The sequence below is a fragment of the Eschrichtius robustus genome, chromosome 7 (assembly GCF_028021215.1).
Source record: "Eschrichtius robustus isolate mEscRob2 chromosome 7, mEscRob2.pri, whole genome shotgun sequence".
NCBI classification, from domain to species: Eukaryota; Metazoa; Chordata; class Mammalia; order Artiodactyla; family Eschrichtiidae; genus Eschrichtius; species Eschrichtius robustus.
Genome location: NC_090830.1, coordinates 1,261,910 through 1,287,887, shown reverse-complemented (window position 1 = coordinate 1,287,887; position 25,978 = coordinate 1,261,910). Strand labels below are relative to the sequence as shown.

Below are 25,978 nucleotides of genomic sequence, written 5' to 3'. Positions count from 1 at the left end.
TGGGAGAAATTAAGACGCTTTAGGAAAAGTATATCCTGAATTTCCAAAAAGCTGTCTAGGTCAGTCCAGAGTCTAGTCAGAAAGTGTATTCATCCTGCCTGGATATTTCCATTGACAGTGGAAGCAAGGCAGGGACAGCTGAAAAGGATTACATTTGTGACCCTTCCCAGGGAAATCCTAAAGTTGAAGATACTTAGAGGCTCACAGCTTGTTACCATTTTCCCTTAATTTCTCTGGGTAAGCAGTCATGCTGAATGAATTTGTGATTCACTTAATAAACGCTTGGGGGAATGATTTCTTGCTTCCCTGAGCCATGTTTTTTAATCTGGTCTACACCACCCTTCAAAATATGAAAGGAAAAAAAAAAGCCTTAGAAAACCAAATGACTGGCTTTTCTCAACATGGGTGAAGAATGTTTCCATTCTGTTTGTGTTATTATGGAAAGGAGTGGGATGGGCACTAAATTAGGTGTCAGCCCTACCTGCCAGTGGGGTGGCTGAGAGAATTACTACAAGTGGCTTGGAAAGTATAATAACGTCTAGAACTATAAAGTCGTATTATTCTTTTCTGTTTGGTGAGCCTATCAGACTTCAAAATGCTACCTGACTAGCTTCCCCAGAACATTACTGTATAGTTAAGAAAATACTCAACAAGGCTATCTAAAGTGTTCACCTTAGATATGTGGTTTTTTTCTCATTCGAAAATCGTTACACAAAGCCATGTGGTCTAACCATTGCACAGTCTCTTTAAAAACCAAAACAAACAGAAAACATATATTCTACTTACACTGAACTGAAGGATTTGCTTGGCCCAGTCAGCTGACGTGTTATGCTCAGATGGACCTCGGCCAAGTTGATCTGGCTGCTCTTCAGGTGAAACATCCAGATGGTCCAAATAACCAGCTTCTCCTGAAGTTGTTCGACTGTTCTGCATGGACAGGCTTAGCTTTAAGCAAATCATATAGCATATTAGTTTTAACATTTTATTAATGTTCAAAAGGAAAATAAATTTCTGAGAACATAGTTTTAGTTTACAAAGAGGGGCAATGTGCAAAGTCTTTCCAATGCTCTGTGGAGCACAACTTAATAGAGATCATTCTGTTGACAGAGCATACGTTGGTATGTAAAACATAGGTTCAAGTTCACATGCAGGGTTGCCACTTTCAGGGTATCATTCTCTGTATATTTATATACTGGTATACATCACTAATCCTGGAGTAAACCGGTTGTTCAAGGATACTATAGCATTGCCAAATAGCCAATGTTTCACTTTAAGTTATAGCCCCTGAACTTTCTGCCAGAAATTCCTTATACATATCTCATACCTATTTCACTTAAGTCAGTAGGAAAGAAAAATTAGAATGTTCCCATGTCACAAGGTTCCTATGTGAAAAATGTATCTTTGTATCTGCAATAAGGTGTTGTGGACATGGCCTTCCTGTACAGGGAATGTTGTTGGCCTGCTTCATAGATACCTGTGTCAGTTCTGCAACTACAGACGTATGGTGCTGAGAGCATACAACATGCTTTGCATAGCCATTAAAGCACTATTTAAACAACCACAGTGAGGTGGTTTCAGTTTGGCAACTACAAAATGGATTACACATTGCTATTTAGATCACTTTTTTAAAAAATTTTAATTAATTTATTTTTTAAACATCTTTATTGGAGTTTAATTGCTTTACAATGGTTAGTTTCTGCTTTATAACAAAGTGAATCAGCTATACGTATACATGTATCCCCATATCTCCTCCCTCTTGCATCTCTCTCCCACCCTCCCTATCCCACCCCTCTAGGTGGTCACAAAGCACCGAGCTGATCTCCCTGTGCTATGCGGCTGCTTCCCACTAGCTACCTATTTTACATTTGGTAGTGTGTATATGTCCATGCCACTCTCTCACTTCATCCCAGCTTACCCTTCCCCCTCCCCGTGTCCTCAAGTCCATTCTCTACGTTTGTGTCTTTATTCCTGTCCTACCCCTAGGTTCTTCAGAACCTTTTTTTTTTTTTAGATTCCATATATATGTGTTAGCATACGGTATTTGTTTTTCTCTTTCTGACTTACTTCACTCTGTATGACAGACTCTGGTCCATCCACCTCACTACAAATAACTCAATTTCATTTCTTTTTATGGCTGAGTAATATTCCACTGTATATATGTGCCACATCTTCTTTATCCATTCATCTGTCGATGGACACTTAGGTTGCTTCCATGTCCTGGCTATTGTAAATAGAGCTGCAATGAACATTGTGGTACATGATTCTTTTTGAATTATGGTTTTCTCAGGGTATATGCCCAGTAGTGGGATTGCTGGGTCGTATGGTAGTTCTATTTTTAGTTTTTTCAAGGAACCTCCATACTGTTCTCCATAGTGGCTCTATCAATGTACATTCCCACCAACAGTGCAAGAGGGTTCCCTTTTCTCCACACCCTCTCCGGCATTTATTGTTTGTAGGTTTTTTGATGATGGCCATTCTGACAGGTGTGAGGTGATACCTCATGGCAGTTTGCATTTCTCTAATGATTAGTGATGTTGAGCATCCTTTCATGTGTTTGTTGGCAATCTGTGTATCTTCTTTGGAGAAATGTCTATTTAGGTCTTCTGCCCATTTTTGGATTGGGTTGTTTATTTTTTTGATATTGAGCTGCATGAGCTGCTTGTAAATTTTGGAGATTAATCCTTTGTCAGTTGCTTCATTTGCAAATATTTTCTCCCATTCTGAGGGTTGTCTTTTCATCTTGTTTATGGTTTCCTTTGCTGTGCAAAAGCTTTTAAGTTTTATTAGGTCCCATTTGTTTATTTTTGTTTTTATTTCCATTTCTCTAGGAGGTGGGTCAAAAAGGTTCTTACTGTGATTTATGTCATAGTGTTCTGCCTATGTTTTCCTCTAAGAGTTTTAGAGTGTCTGGCCTTACATTTAGGTCTTTAATCCATTTTGAGTTTATTTTTGTGTATGGTGTTAGGGAGTGTTCTCATTTCATTCTTTTACATGTAGCTGTCCAGTTTTCCCAGCACCACTTATTGAAGAGGCTGTCCTTTCTCCATTGGATATTCTTGCCTCCTTTATCAAAAATAAGGTGACCATATGTGCATGGGTTTATCTCTGGGCTTTCTATCCTGTTCCATTGATCTATATTTCTGTTTTCGTAGATCACTTTTGTTTTTGAAAGATGCTTACACGATCCCCTAGAACTCACCATTTCAGGCTTTGCTTTAACTTCACGTTTCATCCACTGCTAAAAGCTCTTTCATTTTGTTTCCTTCTATTCAGGATCCTTTTTCTCCCATAATAGCTTCCTATGATTTTCCCTTTTCCCTGGCTGTTAACCAAGTTGTTCACTGACTATTCCTCCAAGTTTTTGTACTAGCTGTACAGTGTAGTAGTAGTGGGGATAGTGGAAGTGCTAGTAGTAAATAATAAATAGTAAATTGTAATAATAATAGAACAATAGCTGCTGTAGTGGAAATAGTTTGTTTTTGCCTTCTTAACATCCATTCCTCCTTCTGAAAACAGCTCCGCCGTTTCCTTTTGGAGAACTGACTTCTCTTACTCTCAGCCTACATGGGCACACGACCTAGGCTTGGCCGACTGGAGCTGTCCATCCACCCTTTGGTCCCAGTGACTAACTCACTGCTGGACATGTGATCCAAAGAGGCCAATGAAACCCCATTCCAGGGACTTCAGGAGACTCTTGGAATCTCTTTTTCCTGTGGTTGCCCAGAAAGGAGGATGTCTCAGCAACCACCCTGCCATCTCACAGGGGACAGTCTGCCTGAGGGTGAAATTAATCAGAGGAATATAGAGAAAACCCAGAGTGAGGACCTTGGATAAACTCCTAGATCCAGACTGGGCTTCTATCACTTAAACTAGAAGAATCCTGACCAATACAGGATATAGTATTTATTGAGCACTGCTTGTGTATCAGGCACAGAGATAAATGCTTTTACTAGCTGTTCTCTCATTTAAGCCACACAACAGGCCTGTGTTTGTTCTTATTGTACAGATGAGGAAACAGAGATTTAAACAGGCTAAGTAACTTGTCTGATGTCATACAGCTGGTTAGGAACACCAAAACCTCTGAACTGATAATATTGATAAGGCTGATTTTAGCAAGATAGGCCTGTGACATCAACTCAGAGAAATACCCAGATTGGAGGGCTGCTGTTACCTAGGCACTGAGGCACTAAATTGAAAGCATCAATTTATGCACATTGGGGCTTAGAGTCTTTTACCAAGCTGATCTTGTCAGAACTGACCACAGATGAAATGAAAGCCAGACAAAATTCTACTCACTTGACCATGGGGCGGGTTAGATCCTGGGATTCTCCACAGGGAACAGGAGTGAGGACAGTCAGTTCCAATGCCTCTGTGAAGAGACAGTATGTATGTCAGGCTATGTGTGTTATAGTTACTTCTAGTTACTTAAGAATTAAGGAGCCTCCTGAAAAGGGTCTTGGGATAGCCCCAAATGGGGTTAAGTAGCTGGTGAGAGGATGAGGTAGTGGTTGACCCCAGAGCCCATTCCAGCCAGCACTTGTGTTTGCAACTGATTTGTCATGGTCTGGCCCAGGACGAGGTGAAGTCATTGTGGTTGAAGGTAAAAAATGATCCAAGCATGCTCCAGGAGAGGCTTGTTTGCCTCCCAATTCATTCCTTGCCCTTCCCCTGCCCTTCTATGCTTCTCAGGGGGACTGACCCCTGCAGGTTATCTTTCGCAGGCCCGTATGTTAGTTGGCTTCTGCCTGGGTGCAGTCGATGGTAGGCACTGGTGAGGTATTGGCAGGGGGAACAAGGGTAAGTTAGGGTGTTTCTCTCCCTCATTCTCTGCCTCAAACTCATTCTCTGGCAACAGCTGCATCTCCTCCACAGCTCCAGCCCCAAGACAGACCCACCTTGGTTCCACTTGTGCCTCCTAACCCTTGCCCATGGACCTCTGGAAAGGCTGCCTTACTCCCTTCCAGCCTGGGGGCTGGTAGAGGCTTCCTGCTAGCACTATCCTCTGCCGGTGTCTCAGCTCCTCCATCACCTGTAACCAATTCCCTGTTGTAAATGCCTGTAGTGTTTCCTGTTTTCCTGGTTAGCCAAATGTCCAAAATACAACTACTTCCTGAGGACAGTGACCCTGCATTTGTGTACCCTCATGTAAACAGTATGTGCTTAAAAATAAGTTGGTTGCTTAGTTGGTTGGTTTGGACTCTCTTGCCAGTCTAACCCATCATTTGTACCTTCTGCTTTCACAGGACTGCTGTGCAGAATCAAAGATCCCATTTCTAGGCCTCATTTTAATGGGCTGGCTGGTCCCTTCGACTTCCTACTTACTCCTTTACAGGCTGCTAGGAGCTGAGCAACAGGAGTCTTTCCTGAAAACCTTTTCCATCTTCTCAGTAATCATATTAAATATCCGATTTTGTGTGGGCTGGTCAGAGAAAACATACTTCCCTTTTCACTAAAGACAAGGCATCTCAGCATGACTCGCTGCAATTTTTTTTTTTTTTAAATTTAAGAGACAAGTCTGATTTCCTTTGAAAACAGTGGTTAATGGACTTAGCATACTAGTTCCCATTTAATGCAGCAAACTTCAAGAGTAGGCTTTCATCTGAGCGCAGGTAAATCACAGAGTTCTTATACCATGGTATTAAAAAACTCCCATAATTAAATAAAAACCATTTCTTTTAAGCCATTCTACAAAGTAAAGTCAACCTGAATTCCTTGTTTGTACCTGAAAGAGTCCGGAAATTTATCTTCAGCTGCAGCTTATAAATGCCTACCCTTGCTTCCAGAATGCCACATTTCTGATACAAATCTTTCTTGTTGGTTTGTTTGACCATCCCCTGCCTCAGGAAGAAACCTAGAAGGTCCTGCATGGGCAAGTAGGGTCAATGGTGCAGCTGACTGGAGCCGACTGAGCCAATAGTGCCGTTTTGGTACAGTGTTTTGTTGGCTGTATCATCTGCAATGGAGTTGGCCAGAGTGGGAGGACTTGGGAGTATCCACAGGAAGTGGATATTTCCTGACCAGCTCATCCCTTTCTGACTCTCCAGCATTTTCTTGTCTACAACTAAAACGTTTTGCCTTGTATGTTCCTAAGACCTCTTGAGACAGTGGGCATTTTTTTCTTTCATTTTTCAACTTGTGCCAAATGTGTCAGGAGTTAAGTCCATAATGCATAGATCTTGGCCCCAGATCTTTTAAGGATGTGGCCTCTTTGTCTCTGGCTTCATAGAAATCAAATGTATCTGCAAATCCGACCCTTTAAGAAATTTTGGCTCAGTGCTTCTGGAGAAATGAGAACCCTGTTAAGAGGAGACTGAGAAGATAGGCCTGACAAACTCTCCCCTTCCAATGACCCAAATAAGAATAAAAGAGAGTGCAAGCCATCTGGATGGGCTGTCCAAGAAGAGGACTAAGATGAAGCACCCTCAGTCTCTTCCTTAGTACACAGCACCAGCTTGCACTTCACCTCAGGCTAGGTCCTAGACTAAGCAGGGCCACCACATCTGGCCAAAGAGGTCAACTCCACAAGGCGTCATCCTCATAAACTCTGAAGTTATGCAGTATGCAATCTGCCCAACTGTTCATGGTGGCCCTATTGTGGGAGTGAGGCTTCCCCGGTTTCTCTTGCTACACCTAGACCTAGACCTAGACGGTCTGCTTTTAGCCCCAACTCTCTCTATATATAAACTATTCCAGTTAGGCCTCAGTTTCTTTGCCTTAAAAAAGACGGGTGATCCCTACCTCAGAAAGCTTTTATGAGACTGAATGAGCTGGCAATAAGAGACTTAACATTACTTGGGAAAAGTCTTTCCCAAAGACAGTATAGCATTATTTTCAAGTTGGCACTAACAAAATAACTCTTTGGGAATGAAAAATTTACCCATATGAGCTAAACTAACTTATTCCACGTGCTGGGACAACCACAGAAATTAGCAAGGGCTAATGTGCTCAGGGTCCCCAAGAAGTGAGGTTGACTTCAAATCAACCATGCTTTTGGAAAATTATGGATCGTAGGTGGCCTTGAATTATTATTACCCCTTTGTACTGATACGATTCTTGAGTTGACTGAAACTTTCATTATTGTTAGAGTCAGCCTCATTAGGAAACGCTGTAGGCTATAAGAGAAGGCTGTCTTCAAGTACCAGATGGGTTCAGAGAGCAGGGATGGAGGAGCAACTCAAAGAAAAGGAAGTTCATGGGACCAATGATAGTTTCTTGGGGAGGAGTAACTGGATTGGCTTTGAAGGGAAGATTCTGAGAGCTCAGAAGCAGATAAGACAGACATGAGAGATTGCACGGCAGAGTAAAAGTTTGGTATGTTAGTGGGATAAACAGTTGATTGGAATGGAGACCATGCATTTGGGGAGTGAGAGATTCTGGTTAGTGGGGTGGAGTCGTCACAGACCACAGAGGGCTAGGAAAGAACGATGGGGCCTGCTTGGCGCTCAGACACCACTGAATGTGTACTTTCCACGGTCATCAAACCAAGTATGCGGGGAAGAGCCTGTTCCTTCACCTAGAGAATCTTAAAACTTTTTTTTCTGCATGGTCTGGTGCTTCTCTCTCTCTATAATTTCCCATGTGGGGACACACACTGCTCTGTCAAATAAACAGTCCCTTCCTCAAGGGGTGTTCAGACTGGAACTTGTTTTCAAAAATGTGTTTGTCTCCCAGCAAAAAAAAAAAAAAAAAAAAATTGACCATCCTAAAACTGGCATCCTCCAAATTAGAAACCAAAGCAAGTTGCTGCAAAGTATCTGTCATTGATAATTCACACTGACACCAAAGTTTGGTTTCTTTAAAAGTTCAAGTTCTTAAACTCTCTTTTCAAGTGGCGTTGAACATTTAGTTAGAAGACAGACCTCCCTGAGGTGAGGTGGTTAATTTTCTGATGCAGCACCTGTCTCAGGAACACACCAGTGCAACCTCAGCAGCATGGACTTCATAGTGGCCGTGGACCAGTCCTCAAAGGGCGAGACCACTACATCTTTCCAAAGTTGCCTCCTCAGGAGAGGTAATGTATGGAGTATGAGTTTCAGCCAAAACTTTGGTGGTTGCAAGGAGAGGAAACTCAACCAAGCTTATATAAAAGTTGTAAAGATACTGAGATGCCACTGAATAAATTTCAGCCAGTCCTCAATGGAACTGAGCTTGAAACTGGGAGCCACCAGGGAGAAGGTAGCTTCTCTGTCTCTCTGGAGCAGCACAATCCCTCACCTGCTTTCCCCTGTGCTTGCTTCATTCTTTACCCCTCAACATACTTGATTCTCATTGCTCACAGCAGTTACATTCTCTAAAATTGACACAAACATCGAAGTAGCAAATAGAGAACCATTGCTCCTAGGGGAAATAGAGGATTAGGTTCCTGCAAGCCTCTGGTCACAACACTTTTGCCAATCCATAACCTTGCTTTATGTGTATTTGTTTTAAGGCAACTTATTGTTGATTCATTAACACTGAACTCACAACCAACAGCACTACAACCTGAAGGAAGCTTATCTAATACATGTATTTTCTCTGGAAGGAGCGTCACAGCCTTCTTGAGCTTAGGAACGCTAGACAGCACTTTAGGACTACACTACACTTGGGGGGTCATTTTTAACAGTGAAGTCACCAACAAAAAGTATAAAAATGTGAAAAACGTGGTACTAAAGAAACCGTGGAAAGGACACTTGTTTATAGCACGAGAGCTGAAACAAGAAGGCAGAGTACCTCCTTGTTCGACCTCAGCTGGGAATGCGGCGTTGGATGACTCAAATTTTTCACCATTTTGCTCATGTCTGCAAATGACTGCAAAAGCACCGCAAGTACTGATTTGGGGGTTACAAATAAATTTTAGCAAGTAAGCAAATGCACAAATAGAGAACAAGCGGATGATAAGGATCGATGGACTGCAGCCTCTTCTCCTGGCTCAGGGTTTCTGCGTCCCCATACCTTCATCTTTCTCTGTGGCTTTCACGCCCCAACCTCTGGCTTCAGCCCTGACCTACATGGTCTTTCCACTGTTCCCACGGCTAAATGTCTCAGTCGCTTCACGTGTCCTTGCCAAATCCCCTCAGAAAGAATCTGTGTGGCCTAGCCTTGCTTTTGAATTAGTTTCATTTGGCTTCATTAGTTTCATCTGTGGTCCAATCATCTATTGTACCGGCAGGGGTAGTGGAAGTGTTTCAAGGAAGTCATATGGTACACAGACTCCTTCAGGCCCGCGCGTGGGGGCATATTAACGTGTCACTGGCAAAGCCCACTGGGGTGCCCGGAGCGGGGTGAGGGCGTGAGGGGTGGAAGGGTGCGGAGTGGGGAATAAGATGGAATCTACGTGGTAAGAGAAGGTCTAACCTCTTTTGTGCCTTGTCCAGTTTCACTTGCCTATAGGGTGTTGCGTTGCAGAAGCCTTGCCCCTGGCGCTTCAGACCGAACTTCCCAGCGCGGCCAAGAGGCCGTGCTGACACCTCAGCTCCGTGGGCCGGCGTGTGGAGAAGCGCTGCGCCGGGGACTCCATTCAAGATGGCGGCGGCGGTGGGCCGTGTGCAGAGACCGCTGTGCCCCGCGCTTAAGGCTGCAGTGTCGTGCGCAGCTCGCCTGTGCCCACGGCAAGAACTCCGCCCCCTCCCTGCTGACGAGACCCCTATACAGCAGCCCCGCCCACAGCCTGTGGGGAGGGCGTGGACTCTAGAACACCTGCTCGCGCCTCTCCATCTTTGATCAAAGAATAAAACTTTCCTTTGCTTCTGAACAGAACTTGGTCTCCTTCTATTGGCACGAGTGACACGGGGCAGCAGGACCCTTGCTGGGGCCTGACTCGAAAGGGTAAGTAACAAAACCAAAAAGAGAAGGTGGAGATAAAGTGGCTACTTTCCCCGTATATTTTAACCTCAGGAGTACCAGGAAATATCCCTTTTCCCTTTCTTTCTGAATTTTCCCCAAATTCTTACTGATGTCTAAAATTTCCTTCACAAGGACAAGGACTGTCCTTTCGTGGTTGGAGATAGGTCTTAAAGTGCAAAAATACAGTGGAAGTGTTAAGGAAGATAACGTTGATTCTCACAAAGGTATAAATGGCTAATAAGTCATTTTTCTGAAATCAGGAATTGCAGAAGATAGGAGAGGAAGATGCACTTCGGAGCAGAAAGCAGCACAGAAAGGGTAAGCAGAGAGCTCTCAGGGGAAATGGCATCCGGATCCCAATTTTACCTGGGCCAGAATTTGCTTGCTTGTTTGTCTTGTTTTTGTCTTCTTGCCCCAACCCCCCCAAGAGTGCCTCAGTGAGGGGGAAACCCCTGCAGCATCTAGTGGTCCATTACTATGCCTGTAGGAAGCTTTGAATGAAACCCCAGAGCAGTCAGGTCTGAACTTTTCCAAACATCACCAACTATCTCAGCAAACACTCCAAACTCACATATCCAGCGATCATGGAGCTAGACAGAAATCCAGTTAACAGGACTCTGCCTCTTTAAATGCAATTTAGCAACTATCTTTCTCCTTTCATTTGAGCTTTCTCTTATAATCTTATTCCAACTACAGTGTATGAAAGTACTTCTTCTAAACAAACACAAATAAACCTAATAACAGATCTCTTTCAAAGATGCCAAAAGACTAAAAATTTTCTATATCTCATGACTCCAGAAAAGGAGGGAGAACAGCAAGATAGAGAAATCACCCTCATGGAGGCAAGGAGATAGGAAGTTAAAGCTACAGAAGTGAAAATGGCACATGGATGGTCCTGGCTGGAAGAGAGGGCAAGCCATGGGGAGGTGAGGTGACTGGAGTTCAGGGAGGTGGGTCGGAGTCAAAGGGATGGAGGCAGGGGAGTCTGGTAAACGATTCCTATTCTACCGGGTAGTTGTTTAACGGTAGCCTTTGATAAGAAGAACGATATAGGAGAACCAATGTCGAAGAAAATTTATTCCTAGAGAAGTGGGGAAGTTCAGGCTATGACTTCAAGAACTGGAGAGATTTGGAAGCCACTACAACCGAGAATTAACCGAGGTTTAAAATCCAGTGCCTGACAACAGGCCAGGCTGAGAAGGGCTCATAACATTATAAAGAGGTCTCATAGACTTTAGGGCTAGAACAACGATAATGGAAAAAACTGTTTCCTGGTATCAGTCAGTATTTGGGATTGCTTTACCCAGTGTAAGTGACGGAACATTAATGTCAGAAAAGCATATGCCTTCTTCCTACAACACATCATGCGTCCCCACCAAAAACTTTTCTTCCCTATTCTCCTGGTGTCATATCCTGGCATCCTAAAAGGGTGGGAGGGGGGAGAGTATATAACTGTCTGAAGTATCACAGAACATAAAACAATAAATAAACTATGTAAATTGTGAAACATGAGTCATGACTCTCTTTGTTCTGCATCTTTATAACTGCATTTAAAAAATTACATTTTTTCCTTTCATGATAGAAATCTAAAACAAAACAAAATTTTGAAAAAACCTCTAAGTGCCCTCTCACAGAGAAACCTATTTTATCACATCAGATTATGCCTTGGCAACTGCTATTGAAATAGTAGGCAACATTTTTGAGAGTCTGTTGTGTGTCAGGCACTCAAAACCTCCTACTTCTACACCTATTTTAGAGATGAGGAAAACAAAAATAGAGAGGTTAAGTGACTTATCCATGGTCACCCAATTACTAATTGTCAGAGCCAAGACTCGAACTTAGGGCTACTTCTGTCCAAAGTCCATGCTCTTACGCATTACTTGATACCATCTCCCCAGTCTCCCCTAAGAGCAGGATTCTCAAGAGACCAACAAAAGCAAGCCTGAGGTTGGCTACTTGCCCTACAACCGGCTGCCACTCATGTTACAAATGGAAACTTCCTGCTACAAATCTCCAGGCGTTACCAGTGTCTTTCTTCTGCTCACATCCTGATGACTGAAGAACAGACTTTGAAGCTCCTAGGCGCAACCGACAACCTACTCTTGATAAGGAAAGAGAGATATTAAAATATAAAATAGCAGCAGGTCTTAGGGGAGAGTATTTGTACTCACATTGACTTTATTAAAAAATCTATCTCTAAGAATAGGTTTGGAGCAAAAAGAATGAAGCCAAAACTTTGACAGAGATATAGATGACTAAACAGGCTGAAACTAATCTTGAAACTAAGGATTTAAAAGTATTAGGGGAGAAGAGATCTTCCGAGCCTTCAGATAAGAGTTAAGTTTTAGGGATAAATATTTTGTTTAAATCAGACCTGGGATAAGTGATAGAGATACAGTGACAAAAAGACAAAGTCCGTGCCCCTTAGGAGATTACAGATTGATTAGAGAAGGAACACAAGAATATAAAAGGTCAGCTCTGAAGTTTGATTGAAAATAAATATTTTTGGTTAAAAGATAAAATGATATGATTTCAATAGATTCAGAAAAAAACATTCAGCCAAAAAAAATCTGCTATTCATTATTAACAAAAAAGAAATAACTCTTGGGAAATAGGAATAAAAACAAACTTCCTTTAGGACTTCCCTGGTGGCGCAGTGGTTAAGAATCTGCCCGCCAATGCAGGGGACACAGATTCGAGCCCTGGTCCGGGAAGATCCCACATACCGCAGAGCAACTAAGCCCGTGCGCCACAACTACTGAGCCCGCGCTCTAGAGCCTGCAAGCCACAACTACTGAGCCCGCATGCTACAACTACTGAAGCCTGTGCGCCTAGAGCCTGTGCTCCACAACAAGAGAAGCCACCGCAATGAGAAGCTCACGCACTGCAATGAAGAGTAGCCCCCACTTGCCGCAAGTAGAGAAAGCCTGCACGCAGCAACAAAGACCCAACGCAGCCAGAAAGAAAGAGAAAGAAAGAAAGAAAGAAAGAAAGAAAGAAAGAAAGAAAGAAAGAAAGAAAGAAAGAAAGAAAGAAAGAAAGCAAGCAAGGAAGGAAGGAAGGAAGGAAGAAAGGAAAGAAAGAAAGAAAGAAAGAAAGAAAGAAAGAAAGAAAGAAAGAAAGAAAGAAAGAAAGAAAGAAATGTGACATTAAGCCTGCTACTTAAAAAAAAAAAAAGAAACTTCCTTCATTTGAGAAAGGATATCTACTAAATCCATCCAAAATCATATTTAATTCTGAAATTTTATATACATCCTTATTTAGTTTAAGAATAAAACAAGAATGTCTACTACCACAACTACTATTCAACATTGACTTGGCAGTCTTTACCAATATAAGAAAATAAGAAAAGAAGCTATGAAATAAGATATAAGACTGCAAAGGAAGAGATTGTCATTATTTATATTGATAGTTTATTGCAAAAAGCTGAAAGAATCAATGTACAAACTTTCATAAATAACAAAAGAGTTTAGCAGGGTAGCTGAATACAAAAGCAAAACAGAAAAATCTAGTAATAATATTTGGCAGTTGTATAGCACTTCATGCATTTCAAAGCACTCAGACATGTTCTCATTTACAAAAGGTATCCAAAACCCTGTGCTTGATGTATCATCAACATCATTATCAGCAGAAGAAGCTGCATCATTCCATTTGATAAATGTGTAACTGAGGCAGAGAGACTGCATTTTTCCCTTTTTTAAAACTGAGAAGTAATTTATATATGATAATATTCACACATTTTGATGTTATAGTCCTATGAGTTTTGATGAACATATAGTTACATAAGAACTACCACAGTCAAGTTACAGACTAGATCCATTACCCAAAAATGTTTTCTGATGCTCATTTGTAGTCAAGCCCTCTGCTCATGCCTGGCCCCTGATACTCATTGATCTCTTTTCAATCCTATAGTCTTTCCTCCCTTCCTTCCTCCCTCCCTCCCTCCCTCCCTTCCTTCCTTTCCTTCCTTCCTTTTTAAGTTTAACCTTTATATAAATGAAATCATACAATATGTAGCCTTTTACATCTGATTTCTATCACTTAGCATAGTACATTTGAGATTCATCTTTGTGGTTGCATGTAACAATAGTTCCCTTTTGTTACTGAGTAGTAAGTATTCCACTGAGTAGGTGCTCCAGAGCTTGTTTATCCATTCACCCATTGAAGGATATTTGATTGTTTCCAATTTTTGGTGATATGAACAAAGTCACTTAAACATTTGTATCCAGGTTTTTATGTGAACATAACTTTCCATTTCTCTTAAGTAAATGCCTAGGAAGGCGATAATTGGGTCAAATGGTAAGAGTATGTTTATCTTTATAAAAAACTGCCAAAATGTTTTCCAAATTGGCTGTATCATTCTGCATTCCCACCAACAATGTGTGAGAGTTCCAGTTGCTCTGCATCTTTGTCAACACTTGGTATTGTCAGATATTTTTAACTTTAGCCATTCTAATAGGTGTGTAGTAGTATCTCATTATGGTTTTAATTTCCACTTTCCTAATGGCTAAGGATGTTGAGCACCTTTTCGTGTGCTTACTTGCCATATGTATATCTTGTTTAGTAAAGAAAGAAGAGAAGGTGGGAAAATATCTGTTCAGTTTTTTTGCCCATTTTTAAAAAGTGGGTTGTTTTCTTAATGAGTCATAAGAGTTCTTTCTATATTCTATATACAAGGCCTTTATCAGATATGTGCTTCACAAATATTTCTTCCAGTCTGTGGCTTGTGTTTTCATTTTGTTAAGTGTCTTTTGTAGAGCAGAAGCTTTTGATTTTGATGAAGTTCAATTTGTGATTTTTTCTTTTATGAACTGTGCTTTTGATGCTGCATTTAAGAACTGTGTCTAATGTCACGAAGATTTTCTCCTAAGAACTTATAGCTGGTTCCTGATGAAACCAGTCCTAAAAATTAGATTCTCAGTGCCTTCACTCATTATTCTACTTTACCACATCATGATCATATAAGGAAAGTTTCGTAGATTAAGAAATAAAAGAATAACTACAATGTGGCTTTTGAACATATAGACAGGGCTATGTCATCTAGCAATTAATTTTTCTCTAAATTTCTCATATATGTTGCTTTGCCTCAACTACTCAAGTGAATTTCTTGAGAGTAAGGACCAGGGTCTGTAATGACTACCATGCCCAGCACTTTGGGCCCAAGGGGAGACACACAAACATATTATGTACGCAGTGATGCAGCAGACTTCATTCACTGACTGAAGGTAACATTCTGGACTCTTCTCACTCTGCTAACCCAGAAGTCAAATCAGTCCTTCAGCTGGATCGGGCACTAGACCAGAGTCACCCTACTCTCTGGATGGGGCCACCCTCTGAGTGACTGCATAGAGGAGTTAGCACCTCTTAGATGACACTAAGCACCCAGTAGTCACAGGCTCTCAAATCAACTTATTCATTGTAGCCAAACACAAACAAAAACAGGTTTATTAATAACTTGAAGAATTTGAGACACTGGAAAGAAAAACAACAAAAATTGTGAGGAATCTGATAAATAGGCCAAGCCTGCTAGAAACAAAAGTAGGTAAATAAGAGTTTCCATGTAAGTATTATGGGAATAAATGGCCGAATTGAAAGTTCAATAAATTGTTCTAAAAGTATTCCAGGAGTCACTGTCATAACTTGGATTAGAACTCAAAACTCCTCATTCTGAGCCTGATGACAAATCACCAGAGCCAGGAACATCTGCTCTGGGGCTAACAAATCCTTCCATGATGTAATTTCTCAGAAAGTGAGCTCCAACATTACACTCTTTGGTGCTGTTGGATTGTTATCTCACTCAGCAAAGAAAAGGTGAGTTAATATTATCTTCATTTTCAGTTAGAGAGTGGAAACAAAAGGCAAATAGAGTAATAATGGTATGTGTGACTAGGGAGAGGGAGTGGGTAGAATGAAGGCCCATATTCCTCTTGAGAAGCATAATATATCACAAAAATCAACTAGATAAAACAGAATAGAGCAAACTCCTCCATTAAAAAAATTAAATCCTGGGAGAAGGCAGAATTGGGAAGCTTATTAAAAATGGCTTTTTCTATTTAAAACGGCCTTGTATTTCATCAATGAGAAAGTATGGTTTCAAAAATGTTTCGAAGAGCAGGGTTTACTGAGAAAGGATTTCTAAATAGACATATACTTGTAAGAGTACAGACTTTCTAAAAAGATAGACACCTTGTAAGGTAAAATTTAAGGTACTTCGTAGTTGACATTCTATTATTACTAAAATGGTTATGGTTTGCCGTGTGAAAATAAAATTTCAAGCCAAGTGGAATTAGAACCATCGTGTTGACACATCCAGGAAGGAAATGAGAACTAGGCAGTCAACCTTATGGGTGTTACTATTAGGATGAAATTGTTTTGTAGTTTAAAAATGACTAAAGATCATCAATTTTATATGGTTCAACCTAATTCTGAACCACAGTTCAATTCCAATGATCCGTTTTCTAGCTATGGTATATTTCTGGTTGATATTCATTTTCCTGGTTGAAGCCTTTCCTGATGGGCCCAGTCACAGACCACGATTCATGGGTAACTTGAGGGTTCCTTCCTTCCAGTCCAGCTGAGGGACTACACTGACACCTTCCCCTGTCAACCACCATCATCATCTACTTAAAATAATGACAGCAAAAATATAGCCATGATGGCATATGGCATTAGCACCTCATTTAAGCTGAGATTTTTGGAAATGTTCAATTGTATTACTTCCTTTACTCTAAAGAGACCAAGGTGTCAGGTTTGAGCTGCCAAATGTTTTCAGTTTGTTAAGTAAGATATCTCTTATGGGGGCAGCCAAAGAATAGAAACCTCAAAATGCATATGTGACATTTTATAGGTCACATATGCAGAGGTCTATCCATTGCCTTTAACTGACTCATTTAATAGAGACTCGAGCAACTATCGCACGCCCAGCACTGTCAGGTACACTCTGGGGATTCCAAAGCTGCTGAATTCCCATGCAGGTAAACAGACAAGATATATATCTGCATGGGCTAAATCACATGAGTTGAAACTTTTTTTTTTTTTTTGGCTACACTGTGCAGCTTGCAGGATCTTAGTTCCCCAACCAGGGATAGAACCCGCGCCCTCGGCAGTGAAAGTGCGAAGTCCTAACCACTGGACCACCAGGAAATTCCCTTTTTTTTTTTTTAACATGAGTTGAAACTTAAATAGCAAAGCAATGCTTTGGGAAGTCATGGTGTAATAAACGCACACATGCCAAGAGATTTGTGTAGATAGTGTTTTGAATTTAGGAGAAGGAGGATGGCTCTGTGGCTAGAGAAGTCTAGAGGTAGAATTTTAGCAGAGTTTGAAGAAAGGGTAGCATTTAGAGAGGAGGAGACCAGAGAAAAGACAGTCTACATCGAAGCTACAAGATTAAAAAAAAAAAGCATGGTACCAGGATGGTTTATGGGGATGATGAATAACAGTGTCCATTATTTATTATGTGGGCAGCCAGGTGTCATCCACCTGGAGCAGTCAGGTATAAGTGATGGGTACCCATATCATTTATTAGTGGAAAAATCCACAATTTCAGAAAAAAAGCAAAGCTTCCTTTGTTCTTTTTCCACCTCCCCCGCTCTCATCTCCTGACTCTCCCTTGGAGCCTGAGTCTGGGTAATTAGTACTGAACCAAGTTGGGAACTCCTCAATATTTCTGGCAGTGATTCCAGGTTGAAAAGCAGAAGACGCAACTAACTTTGCTGCGTTTATTATCTTTTTAAAGTACTAGATTTTAAGCATTAAAAATGTTGTATTCATGATTGATAACTTCTTTGGTGAATTAAACTTAAAATAAATGCAAGCTATTAAATAGTTTCAGAGAAGATTACGAAACACTAAGCTGGTCATCGCTTCCCTGTTCAACTCAGAAGCCGTACCCACAGGTGGTTAGCGACTTCACAGGGGAATCCCACCCCCCCACCCCCAGGGTATTTCTATTTTAAGAGAAGTCATAGAGGAGAGGACAATGCTTACTCAAACGAATGAATTTCTCATGGCAGAATTTTAGACCCTGGGGCACCTAAGTGGGAGAGACAGTTTAGGACAGGAAATCTTTCAAATACCACCATATTCCAAATAACTACTTGAAGGGAGGTTAGCCTTCTTCTGCCTTCTCACATGTAAAGGACTAGTGCCAGAACCTCCATTTGACCCTGGACAAGTTTGGGGGCCTATTAAGATATAATTCTGAGACCCAGATTCCTCCAAGAGAAAAAATAATTTTGGCAGGTGAGCAAATGATAGTCACAGTGTAAGCACTGCTTCACAATGGCCAGTATCCATGAGAAGATGCTGCGACCCTTGGAGAGGCAAGGTGGCCCAAGCCTGACTTCAGTGAGCTGCTGCCCCAGCCTCCCTCACGCCGATGCAGATTCACCTGGACCTGAAACATAGTTATTTGTGCCAGGCCAGGAGTGGCTGGGCTGCCATCATCAGACAACAGGACACTAAACAGGACTTTTCCTGTTGTCCCAGAATTGTCCCAAACAGCAGGCACTCAGTACCCTTCCTTCTAGAGACAGCGGACAAAAATGGGAGTTAGACATTCCCCACCGACTTACTAAACGTCTGTAGAACCAGCCCTATCATCATCAATGCCAGTCATTCCCCCCACCCCACCCCACCCTGCAGTCCACTCCTCACAGGCAGAGTCCTTACAGGGGTGAGGGAATCAACAAGGGCCTCCATCAGCCTTGGGAGAATCCTAGGGGCTTGCTACACAGCCTTGCAGGGACAGCACCCGTGTGAGAGGCTATTCCCGTCACCCCTTGGGATTCACCTAAGATATTATTAAAGGTCAGGAAACGGAATTGAAGGGAGTGCAGTTAATTGCAGCGATTGGGGAAAATATATACTATTGTCCCATGTTAATACGTTGTTAAGATTTAGATGGTTCAATAAACTGGTTATAGGCATAAATCCATCACTGCACACTTTATTACATCCATATCACATTCCATCTAAATAACATGCCTGAAACAACTCAAATGCAATGTCTGCTCAGGGCACTATGCAGAAACCTCTTTAACAATAATCATTTAGGGTTCTCCTGATCTCTTTCCCCTTAACAAACCTACCTTGGGTTCCTTCATTTATGCTAAAGTATAAAAGACTTTAAAAGTTAATATTAATGCTTTAAGCAATCAGGGGAGGATTACTAGAGCCTTCTAGTTGTCTGTGAATCCCTAATTATAGGCTCTCACTGACATCCCAGTGGTCATCCCCGACCTTGAAGGCTGTCAGCAAGTCTAAGTAATGCTTGTCAGAGCCACTGGGTGGCACTGGCAGGCCTGAGATGTGGGCAAGAGAAAGGACGAAAGAAAGGAAAACAGGCAAGGAGAGAGTCAAGGTGAAAGGGTGGGGACAGAGGGGGGAACAAGAGAGGGAGAGAGATGAAAGAGAGAAAAGAGTAGGACAGTGAGAAATGAAACACTAGGCCACAGGCAGCAACTGCCTTGTGTGGCTTCTCCCTGACACAGAACAATGAGTTGAGCACCTTCTATTCATCTTTATGTTCCCAGGACCTAGCTTGGTGCCTGGCACTCAGCTGATGCTCTGGGTCTGTCGACTGGTGGAATGAACGGTTCTGCACCCCCAGGAAGAGGTCCTCAAATGGGGAGGTTGAGGCAGTGTGTGTCTGAACGTTCCACTTATTGTTCCAGGATACTCAGTTGAAAATTCAAGGAGTAGTACCTCAGTGGGGTTCTCAACCAATGGTAAATCTTTGCCTTGTAAAGAGACAAAGCAGGGATATTGGCACACACAGAGGTAAGATTATCCAGGAGTTGACAAACTTACTCTGTAAAGGGCTGGAAGTAAATATTTCAGTCCTTGTAAGCCATGCAGTCTCTGTCATAGCTACTCAACTCTGTCACTGTAGCATAAAAGCAGCCACTCAAAATATAAATGAATGGGTGTGGCTGTGTGCCAATAAAACTTTATTCATAAAAACAGGCAGCAGGTCAGATTTGGCCCATGTTTTCCCAACCCTTCAGTGCTTTGGGTTCTAAGATAATCTTTCTGATTTCTCCAACCTTGCTCTTACATCCTATTTGATCCAATACCACTCTTTTGGTACACGACTGTTCACTGTTTTCTCTCTGAATCTCTGTTTTGCTGTATGATTTTAGATGATAAACACCTTGGGGAAAACTAAGACCCCATACTTTGATGCACCATAAGTATTCCTGTCTTCCTGTCTGATCACACTCAAGGGCTGTCTCAGGGGGTATTCATAGAGAAGACTCTTAGCTTTGAAATTCTCATGACATGTAGCTTCTGAAGATTCCGCAGAGGCATAGGTGAAGCAATGTGATTAAAAGTTGCAGAACATGAAGTCTTGGGGAATTATACTGCTCGGGCTACTGTGAATCAGACTCAAACCAGTCTGAGAAAGGTCAGTCCCAGCTCAAACTGTGAAGTAACTAGAGTTTGTCCTTAGAAACTTCTAGCCACATATTCTCTACCCCTCCTTTACCAGTATGCAGTGCCCTCATTCATTCCCTTCCCCTCACTCCCAGCAAGAACTTGATTCTTCACTTTACTAAAGTGAAAATAACTAATGACAGATTAACTTGCTTCCCATTGAGGGATATTCACATTTTCATAAGGTTGAGAGCACTACAATTAAGGGATGCAGTACTAATCCTGGGACGTCTTACCCCCTGGTGGTGATGTTTTATTTGAACATGGATTCTACTTTGACCATGGTCAGTGGGAAAATCCAGGAGAAATATTAAGGCCACTGCATATAGCCTTGTGGCTCTGAAGAATTCCATGGAATGGGATGTGAGTGGCATCTTTTGAAATTGTGCAACACAGTGACAGCCCAGATGATGGGTTATTTGGTGTGTGTGGTGGGGTGGGGCAGTTCCTAAGAGAGAGACCAAGTTCCCTAAGGAACAGATAGCTGAAGTATGGCTTGTACTTCTGAGTTTTCTTCCTGGGGAAATGAAGGAAATTGATATGGGTGAGAGTTTTTGCATGCCAAATGGAATTAAACACTCTGGATCAGATAAAAATGTACTTTCCCAAGAGACAGATTGCTCATACAGTCGATCGTGACTAGATGTGCTGGAGGTCTCTCATGTATTTCAGAATCTCTGTGGCCCCACCTCTTCCTCCAGGCACTAAAGCAGAAACCAGTTCCCTGAAGGCTTGGGCCAGCACCCTGCAGGTGCAAGCAAAGAGCACTGTGGTTATACTTCTCACCGCCCCTCTGACCTGCAGGTAGAAGCAGCTCTGCACTCACGCATGGGTTACGTGAAACTGTGGAGCCCCCTTGACCAATAGGGGATGAGATCCAGTGGATAAATGCTCCTCCTTCACTCCCCTCATGCAGATGGTTCTGAGACCACATTCTACAAGGTTCCTCAAAAGACTCTGGAGAGATCAAGCACCAGTCACTCCTAGCAGGGGCCAACTTCCAAAAGAATCTTGGCATTGACTCTCTTCTTTCCTTGTTCACTCTCCTCGTCCCTCACCTGCTCCTTAGGATATGACAAATAAATCACTTGCATCAAAGCCTTTGTCAGAGGCTCTGCTTTTGGGGAAACCCAGGCTAAGACACTGTGTTTGTTCATTTGTCATAAGAAAAACTATTGTCTGACACGAGCTGCTATGGGTTATCCAGAGGCAAAATTGCATACTAGTAAAAACACCTTACTCTTGAACTGTAGTCTTCGGAGCACTTTGATGCAAAGCCCTTTTATATACAGGTCTCAAAGACAGGGTTTATCTGTGGTGCCCTTCCCCATCCTTCCCAACTGCTTACTCTCCCTGGGTGTCAGCATCTTCTCCTGTCTACCTGATCTCTCCAGTGCCAGTTCTGGACATAGGGGCCACCCACTCAATATCTACTTCCAGCTACAACTGGCCCACTGGCAGCCCCTACAAGGGAAGCAGCTCTGGGCCAGAAGTGGCCACGGGCTGGCTACTGATCAGTCCAGAGCAACATCTGGCCCAAGAGTAGCCCATGTGTGGGCTGGTTATGGCCCATCATGTGGCCCATTTTGTGGCCAGGTAAGAAAGGCTCTACCCAACTAGACTGATATAATTAGCTAGGAAAGGCACTCTGGCTCATTCAGAATTTTGACTTGCAAATATATTAAAGATTAGCTAGTCTACCTTGAGAGTGGAATGGAGCAGATGTGCAGAGAAAATCAGACTCAACATGGGAAGGAGGCCACACAGACAAGGAGAGTGGTCCTGAGGTGTTCACAGAGCAATATTAGGCTCTGAACAGCTTTGAAATTCCTGGTTAAGTTCAGATATCCTTAGAATAACTGCCCCTCAGTAGCCTCTCTTTCTTTTTAAGTTGGTCTAAGCCTGTCTCAGCTTTCTTTTTTTTTAAATAAATTTATTTATTTATTTTTGGCTGCGTTGGGTCTTCGTTGCTCTGCACAGGGCTTTCTCTAGTTGCGGTGAGCGGGGGCTACTCTGCGTTGTGGTGCACGGGCTTCTCATTGCGGGGGCTTCTCTTGTTGCGGAGCACAGGCTCGAGGCGCGCGGGCTTCAGTAGTTGTGGCACACGGGCTCAGTAGTTGTGGCTCACAAGCTCTAGAGCGCAGGCTCAATAGTTGTGGCACACGGGCTTAGTTGCTCTGCGGCATGTGGGATCTTCCCGGACCAGGGCTCGAACCCGTGTCCCCTGCATTGGCAGGCAGATTCTCAACCACTGCGCCACCAGGGAAGTCCTGTCCCTGTCCTGCTTTCTTATAAGCAGAAAAACCTAGAGGACCTGGTGCCCCAAACCCTTACCTTCTCCCCTCAAGATCCTGTTTCCTCCCAGGCCAGTAATAAATAATATGTAATAGGTATCATCCCTCCATAGACACAGACTCTCTGCAGGTAGGGCCTCACCTCAAAGCGATGACACTAAGGCACTGAGGGCAGGCTAGCAAGTGAAAGATTAGGGGGGAGTGAGGACAGTTTCGATGCCTCTTGGCTGACCCTGTGGAAGCAGCTGCTCAGATTGCCTATGTGCAGCTCCAGCCCCATGGTAGGAATTCAGTCCTGGAGAAAATGACAGGGATCTATCCACATCTGGCAATTCTTCCACTTTGGAATGTACATTCCATAGAGGGCTGAGCTTGTGGCTTCTCAGCAGCCTCACCAGTGACTAATGTCCATGGTATAGGGAGTCTACATCCTGAATTTTCTGGGATTGTCCAGATTCAAATATGCGGTCCTAGGGTTGCTGTAAATCACTGATCTATCCCAGAAGTTCCAATGTTTGCTAAATAGTTTCAAAATAATTCAAATCAGTGGGCATTCCAATAAGTATGCACATGGATTCAAAAGATGGGATTCACACTGGCTGAAGAAATGTTAATTATTCATGGATACACAGATACACTATGTGTCTAAAGCTATCTAATGCAAACTTTCACTTCAATATCATTTGAAATACATTCAAAATCACTGAAATCATTATAGAATTTTATTTTACTGTCAAAGTGTATACAAAGAAAAGGAGGGAAAATATACTTTTAAAGCGATCCTGATATAGGAATATCCCTTTTGGAAAAAATGTGACAATTCAAAAGTAACATTTTGTCCCAATACACTGTATTTCATCAGTTTTAAGATGCACATTTATTTAGAATTTTATATCTGTTTAACTAGTGTGCATCTTTTTCAGTTGGTGCTATTGTATATTTTAACTGAAAGCATTTTTTTCTTTCTTAGTGTACATAAAATAATGGTGCATTTTATAATTAATGGCATCTTAGATTCAATAATATACAGTGTTGGTGATGTAAATGTCATTCAAAGTGGAAAATTTGATAATACTTTTTTAAAAAAATTCTTATTGGAGTATAATTGCTTTACAATGGTGTGTTAGTTTCTGCTTTATAACAAAGTGAATCAGCTATACATATACATATATCCCCATATCTCCTCCCTCTTGCATCTCTCTCCCGTCCTCCCTATCCCACCCCTCTAGGTGGTCACAAAGCACCGAGCTGATCTCCCTGTGCTATGCGGCTGCTTCCCACTAGCTATCTATTTTACATTTGGTAGTATGTATATGTCCATGCCACTCTCTCACTTCGTCCCAGCTTACCCTTCCCCCTCCCCGTGTCCTCAAGTAGATAATACTTCTTATATTAAACACAAGCTAGCTATCAGCCCTATAGCTTTCAGTGTTATACTGAAGAAATTTGTTATAAACATATCTTTAAAAATGCAGTTTGTTGCAAATCACATGTCATTCTGTAAGACATAGTTATGGCTCCAGATATTTATACTGCACCTCTTAAGTTCCACCTTGCTGAAACCTAATTTTTTATCATATGAATGATAAAAAAAGACACTATGGTTCCAGGAGCTCGAGATATTGAGCAAAACATTGTGCCTCACAATTATGATAGATATAGCTTACCCTGAGCATTAAAAAGTTGCCTTTATCATAGTAAGTTACATCTTAAAAGTTAATACAAGAATACTGGCAGAAGGATAGGCATATAGATCAATGGAACAGAACTGAGAATTCAGAAACAGTTTCTTATATTTATGTTGAATTGATTTTAAACAAAGGTACCAAGGCAATTAAACGAGGAAAGAATAGTCTTTTCAACAAATGGTGCTGGGACAACTGAATATCCTCATCTACAAAGATGAATTTAAGCCCTAATTTAATGCCATATAAAAAAATTAACTCAAAATGGATACTATACCTAAATGATAAGTTTTAGGAGAAAATATAGGAGAAAATCTTTGTGATCTTGAGTTAGGCGGAGTTTTTAGATACGAACCGAAAGCATAATCCACAAAAGAAAAAACTGGTAAACTGGACTTCATCAAAATTATTTTTTTGTGTGCTTTAAAAGGCACCATTAAGAAAATGGAAGAGACAGTCCACAGACTGGGGAAAAAAAGTCTGCAAATTATATGTCTGACAAGAAACTTGTACCCAGAATATATAAATATCTTACAACTCAATAAGAAGACGACAAACAACCCAAATAAAAAATAGAAGATTTGAGTAGACATTTCACCAAAGAAAATACACATATAATAAACAAGTAAATGAAAAGATGCTCACATATTTAGTTATTAGGGAAATGAAAATTAAAACCACAATGAGATACTATCACATACCTATTAAGCTAGTTTTTTAAAAATCCCTGAAAATATGAAGTGCTGATAAGGATGCAAAACAACTGGAACTTATACATTTCTGGTACAGCCAATTTGGAAAACATCTTGGCTGTTTTTATATAAAGTTAAACATACGCTTACCATTTGACCCAACAATCCTACTCCTAAGTGTTTACCCAAAAGAAATGAAAACTTATGTTCACACAAAACCTGTACACAAATGTTTATAGTGGCTTTATTCATAATAACCCAAAACAGGAAAAATCCAAATGCTCTTCAACTGATGAGTGAATAAACAAACTCATCACACAATGGGATACTACTCAGTAATAAAAAGGAACTAACTACTATTACACACTACAAAATGGATGAATCCCCCAAACATTATGCTAACAAATTTATGAATACAGAAAATCGATTGGTGGTTGCCTGGGGCTGGGGGAAAAAATGGAGGTTGATGGCAAACAAAAACTAAGAATCATTTTTGAGTGATAGAAATGATCTAAAACTGGATAATGGAGATGGTTGAACAACTCTGCAAATTTACTAAAAATCATTTAACTGTACATTTATAATGGATGAATTTGTGGATATTTCATATAAATGGAATTATACAATTATATTAAATGAAGCTTTTTTTAAAAGTTAACACTGGAGTTAATATGAAAGTTTTTGACCTTGACATCCTGCCTAGTTAGACAAGTAACTAATGTTTTGTTTCTGTTTTTGTCTTCTATTATGAGTCGTACAACACTTCTTGATAAGATTATTGCTACTGTCATATACCAGTACTAATACTCATTTTGGAGGTGCAAAACCATATAAGTCTTATCTAAGGATATTTTTTGGAAATTATCAAACAACTGTAGCATAACATTGGTGAGAATAGATGCCAATGGCACAAGCTTGAAACAATTATATGTATAACACATCTGAAGTTCTTCCAGTTGATGTGGAAGTTGATATTATAAAATATTGAAATGTCTTCATATTTATACACTACAACTAGATACACTGAAACTTTTTTTATTTTATG

The 25,978-nt window shown here is 41.3% G+C and overlaps 1 long non-coding RNA gene across 2 annotated transcripts in view; it reads right to left on the bottom strand.

The window, feature by feature from the left end:
- Positions 1-786: 786 nt before the first annotated feature.
- The window catches only part of LOC137766984 (uncharacterized), a 218,996-nt gene continuing 193,804 nt past the window's right edge, over positions 787-25,978 (bottom strand). For both annotated transcript variants that reach the window (XR_011074460.1, XR_011074461.1), the window contains 2 exons: positions 4,297-4,369; positions 787-945 (listed from right to left, as the gene is read on the bottom strand). This is a non-coding gene — a long non-coding RNA (uncharacterized lncRNA). The remainder of the gene's footprint in view (positions 946-4,296; positions 4,370-25,978) is intronic.